We start from the raw sequence: 5,904 nt of genomic DNA, 5'->3' as shown, positions 1-5,904 counted from the left end.
TGATTCTGTGAGGATATGAGGTGTGAATTGTCTCTGATAGACTGGGGACAGTTACTGAAAGAGATGATGATGGATAGGCAATGGCAAACATTCAAACAGCCCATGAGGGAACTGCAACAATAGTTCAGTCTGTCTGGTGTAAAACAGGAAAAGTGGTTAAACCGTGGCTCACTGGGGAAATTACAGATAGAATTACATCCAAGGAAAAGGCAGACAAATTGGCCAAGATAAACAACAGACCAGAGGATTGGGAACAGTTTAAAATTCAGCAAAGAAATATAAAAACATAGAAACTAGGAGCAGGAGGCCACTCAGTCCTTCCAGCCTGCTCTGCCATTCATTTTGATCATGGCTGATCATCCAACTCAACATCCTGATCCTCCCTCCCCCCCCATATCCCTCGATCTCTTTCGCCCCAAGAGTGATATCTAATTCCCTCTTAAAATCACACAATGTTTTGGCCTCAACTACTTTCTGTGGGAGTGAATCCACACATTCCCCACCCTCTGGGTGAAGAAATTTTTCCCCACCATGTGGGCGGCACAGTAGCACAGTGGGTTAGCACTGCTGCTTCACAGCTCCAGGGTCCTGGGTTCGATTCCCGGCTCGGGTCACTGTCTGTGTGGAGTTTGCACATTCTCCTTGTGTCTGTGTGGGTTTCCTCCGGTTTCCTCCCACAGTCCAAAGATGTGTGGGTTAGGTGGATTGGCCATGCTAAAATTGCCCCTTAGTGTCCTGAGATGCACGGATTAGCCAGTAAATATGTAGGGATATGGGGGTAGGGCCTGGATGGGATTGTGGTTGGTGCAGACTCAATGGGCTGAATGGCCTCTTTCTGCACTGTCGGGTTTCTATGATTTCGCCTCAGTCTTAAAAGCAAAGGAGGATGAAGGGATTGTTTAATTTGGAATGAGGGTGAGGAGCAAAGCTTCAGAGACTGATGTGTCTGAGAGAAGGTGGAGGTTTTGGAATTGTTGCACTCTTGTTTCCAAAGTTCTGACATTTCTACACACTCTCCTCCCTCAGTGTGCTGAATATAACTTTACCATCGGGTAAGGGGCTGTTTGAAAGCAGGATGCTTGTGTATCGTGATCCCGATTACAGCCAGCCCTTCACTCAAACCCCAGTCCCACTTGGAGTTAACGATAAGATTTATATTGGAATGATCATTTCTGGTGTCGACACCAATCAGTTTGTGCTGACCCTGAGCAACTGCTGGGCGACCCCTTCCAGAGAACCAAACTCCACCACGCAATGGTTCTTCATAACAGACCAGTGAGTATCTTACAAACAGACCGAGTGTCTCCCACACACTTTCCTCTCAAACAGATGTCCAATCTGAGCTGATTCTGTCCGTTCTGAATAAAACAGGTGCCCCAGTGTCCCAGATGGTTCAGTCACCATTGAGGAAAATGGACTTTCCACCGTAGCCCGATTCTCATTGGCCGTCTTCCGCTTTGTCGGAGATTCGAGTGAGGTTTATATTCACTGCCAGATACACCTGTGCAATGTGCAAACCTCCAGTTGTATCACAGTAAGTACCTGTCACATTCACACATCACATATCGAACTGAGGATTTAAACCTGAGTGTCAGACACATCAGTCAGTTTGAGACTGTGAGAATCCAGACAACTTGTAATCAATGACAGTGCAGAAGGAGGCCATTCGGCCCATCGAGCCTGCACAGATAATGACCCCACCCAGGCTCTATCCCTGTGACCCCGCATATTTACCCTACTAATCCCCCTGCCATTAAGGGGCAATTCAGCACTGCCAATCCACCTAACCTATACATCTTTTGTGTTGTGGAGGGAAACCGGAGCACCCGGAGGAAACCCATGCAGACATGGGGCAAATGTGCAAACTCTTCACAGACAGTGACCCAAGCCAGGAATCGAACCCGGGTCCCTGGTGCTGTGAGGCAGCAGTGCGAACCTACTGTGTCACCGTGCCCCCGGGAATCGAACCCGGGTCCCTGGTACTGTGAGGCAGCAGTGTTAACCTACTGTGTCACCGTGCCCCCGGGAATCGAACCCGGGTCCCTGGTGCTGTGAGACAGCAGTGCTAACCCACTGTGTCACCGTGCCCCCGGGAATCGAACCCGGGTCCCTGGCGCTGTGAGACAGCAGTGCTAACCCACTGTGTCACCGTGCCCCCGGGAATCGAACCCGGGTCCCTGGCACTGTGAGACAGCAGTGCTAACCCACTGTGTCACCGTGCCCCCGGGAATCGAACCCGGGTCCCTGGTGCTGTGAGACAGCAGTGCTAACCCACTGTGTCACCTTGCCCCCGGGAATCGAACCCGGGTCCCTGGCGCTGTGAGGCAGCAGTGTTAACCCACTGTGTCACCGTGCCCCCCGGGAATCGAACCCGGGTCCCTGGCGCTGTGAGGCAGCAGTGCTAACCCACTGTGTCACCGTGTCCCCGGGAATCGAACCCGGGTCCCTGGCACTGTGAGACAGCAGTGCTAACCCACTGTGTCACCTTGCCCCTGGGAATCAAACCCGGGTCCCTGGCGCTGTGAGACAACATTGAGCCCCATCTCATCCAGAGACTCTGAGTGGAAAAGATACAGTTTACTAGAATATAATTACTAGCCTCGACATCCAATGGCATTTTCATCACTGAATCCCCCCCACTATCAACATCCTGGGGGTTACCATCACTGAATCCCCCCACTATCAACATCCTGGGGGTTACCGTCACTGAATCCTCCCCACTATCAACATCCTGGGGGTTACCGTCACTGAATCCCCCCCACTGTCAACATCCTGGGGGTTACCGTCACTGAATCCCCCCCACTGTCAACATCCTGGGGGTTACCGTCACTGAATCCCCCCCACTGTCAACATCCTGGGGGTTACCGTCACTGAATCCCCCCACTATCAACATCCTGGGGGTTACCGTCACTGAATCCCCCCCACTATCAACATCCTGGGGGTTACCGTCACTGAATCCCCCCACTATCAACATCCTGGGGGTTACCGTCACTGAATCCCCCCCACTATCAACATCCTGGGGGTTACCGTCACTGAATCCCCCCCACTATCAACATCCTGGGGGTTACCGTCACTGAATCCCCCCCACTATCAACATCCTGGGGGTTACCGTCACTGAATCCCCCCCACTATCAACATCCTGGGGGTTACCGTCACTGAATCCCCCCCACTATCAACATCCTGGGGGTTACCATCACTGAATCCCCCCCACTATCAACATCCTGGGGGTTACCGTCACTGAATCCCCCCCACTATCAACATCCTGGGGGTTACCATCACTGAATCCCCCCCACTATCAACATCCTGGGGGTTACCATCACTGAATCCCCCCACTATCAACATCCTGGGGGTTACCATCACTGAATCCCCCCCACTATCAACATGGGTGATGTGTGTGGAGAACAGGAATACACTCAGAGTACGGGCAGAGGCTCAGCGAGTCTGAGCTGTTAATGAATATATTCTGGTCATTCTTGGTTATCAGAAACTGGCCCAAAACTCTGGTGGAAATTATATGTCAATGCCTGGGAGTGTCACTCTCGAAATCCCTGCTCTCATTCTGTATCAGCCCAACAGCCAATTACAGAGAGGTTATAGAAAGTTCTTTCCCATTTGGTGAATGTATCTGAAACTAAACTGTTTTATCTTTTCTCCATTGAATTTGTCCTGAATGTAGCAATGCCCCAGAGGAAGGTTTGCAGCTGGAAATCAAACCAGTGCTGCCATTCACAGCGTCGGCCCCTTTCGCAACACAGAAGGTAATCTCGATTGGGAAGAAATACTGTTTATCTAAATCTGTTTACTGTTTCCCACCTTCTCTGTTCACCACCCACCTCCCTCAGCCCCCTCACACCCCCTCACCACTGCCTTCTCCACTCATCCGATTATCCACTTCATGGGTGCAGCTCCAACAACACTCGAGAAGCTCGACACCATCCAGGACAAAGCAGCCCCGCTCGATCGACACGCTAACCACAAACACTCCCTCCCTCCACCCCCAACACACAGTGACAGCCGTGTGTACCATCTACAAGATGCACTGCAGCGACTCACCGAGGCTCCTTAGGCAGCACCTTCCAAACCCACCACCTCTACCATCTAGAAGGACAAGGGCAGCAGATACCTGGGAACACCCCCCACCTGGACATTCCCCTCCGAGTCATTCACCATCCCGACTTGGAAATATATCGGCCGTTCCTTCACTGTCGCTGGGGTCAAAATCCTGGGGAATCATCTCAACAGACCGTTCGGAACAGGAACAGAAGGAGGCCAATCGGCCCATCAATTCTATTCCATCATTCAATTACGAGGGGGTTCAGGGTGAGAGGGGGAAAGTGTAAGGGAGACGTGCAGGGGAGGGTTTTCACACAGAGAGTGGTGGGTGTCTGGAAAGCGCTGCCAGAGGTGGTGGTGGAGGCAGATACATTAACACCATTAAGAGGCAGCTGGATGAGTGCGTGAATAGGGAGGGAACAGAGGGGTACGGGCTGAGGAAGGGCAGAAGAGTTTTTATAGTTTAGGTGGGGCATTGGAAGAGGTTTGGACGGCCAAAGGGCCTGCTCCTGTGCTCTACTATTCTTTGATATTCCTCAACTCCACTTTCCCCTCTTATTCCCAAACCCTCCATTTCCTTCCTGATTGAAGACACTCAGTGACCCAGACTCCACAGCCCACTGCCGGCAAGAATCCCACACATCACTGCCCTTGGAGAGAAAATTTCTGCTCATCTCTGCACTACCTACACCACACGGGGACTACACTGGGTTCAAGAAGGTACCTCACCTTCTCAGGGGTAGTTAGGGACGGGGGTCTAACCAGCCAGCCACACATTCCCGAAATAATCCCGTGCCCGAACCCCATGTATCGGCCCAGACAGTGAGTGTGGACTGGGTAAGTGAGCAGATAGGTATCACTCCTGTATCTGACTCTATTCTCACTCTGCTTCAGAGAGCTGGGCTGGCTTTGTAACCAGACTCTGCATCCAGAGACTAAATCTCTGGAGCCACAGGCTCAATTCCCACCACGGAAACTGCTGGCATTCCAATTCAATTCCGGAATGAATACAGATTTGGAAGAACCAGGGAGTTACTGTCAACCTGAAAAACCCACCAACCCATCATCCTTCCCCTTAGCAGAGGGGTCAGTCACCAGGGGGGCCAGATTGGAGGGGCAGGAGTTTTCGAGGGGATTTGAGGAGAAAGCTTTTCACTGAGGGTGGTGGGAATGTGGAACTCACTACCTGAAAGGGTGGTGTCAGCGGGAGAACTCTCACAACGATTAACAAGTGTTTAGATGAGCATTTGAAAAGCCTGAGCTCACAGGCTACAGAGCAAGTGCTGGAAAATGGGATTAGAATAGATAGGGTTTGATGGCTGGCACAGACATGATGGGCTGAAGGGTCTCTTTTACTGCTTTTCTTAATTGATTTGTGGGACATGGGCGTTGCTGGCTGCCCAGCAGGGAGCTCCAGTTTCCTCCCACACTCCAAAGGTGTGTAGGTTAGGTGGATTGGCTATGATCATTGTGCAGAGTTTGGGGGTTAGTGTGGGGTTAGGTAAGAAGCTCTTTTGGAGGGTCGGTGATGACTCAATGGGCCAAATGGCCTTTTCTGCAGTGCAGGAATTGGATGAGGGAGAGAGTCTGTCTCTCCTGAGTCTGGAGACGGAGATGGAGCACGGATTCAGTGAATGATCTGAGGAATGAGACTGAATGGAAATGTCAGCCTGTGGTGGTGTCCATGTGAAGGATTTCACCCTGGATTCTGTTTCACCATCAGGACAATCAAACGGTGCAAACTCGGGATACGTATCACCCTGGCTGGCCCTGGTAATGCTGTGGTTCACTCTGATTATTGGAGGTTTCACTGCAATGGGATCGAGCTTCCACAGCGAGGGAGATTAATCA

General features: G+C 51.5%; 1 long non-coding RNA gene across 1 annotated transcript; it reads left to right on the top strand.

Annotated features, from left to right (window-relative positions):
* Positions 1-1,199: 1,199 nt before the first annotated feature.
* LOC145338917 (uncharacterized) lies at positions 1,200-5,704 on the top strand. Its single transcript, XR_013885930.1, has 4 exons — positions 1,200-1,275; positions 1,372-1,534; positions 3,677-3,758; positions 5,620-5,704. It is a non-coding gene; the product is annotated as an uncharacterized LOC145338917 (long non-coding RNA).
* The last annotated feature ends 200 nt before the right edge of the window (positions 5,705-5,904 follow it).

This window comes from Carcharhinus amblyrhynchos, unplaced genomic scaffold (assembly GCF_965287045.1).
Source record: "Carcharhinus amblyrhynchos unplaced genomic scaffold, sCarAmb.v2.hapA chromosome_235, whole genome shotgun sequence".
NCBI lineage: Eukaryota > Metazoa > Chordata > Chondrichthyes > Carcharhiniformes > Carcharhinidae > Carcharhinus > Carcharhinus amblyrhynchos.
This window is presented reverse-complemented; position numbering and strand designations above follow the sequence as displayed.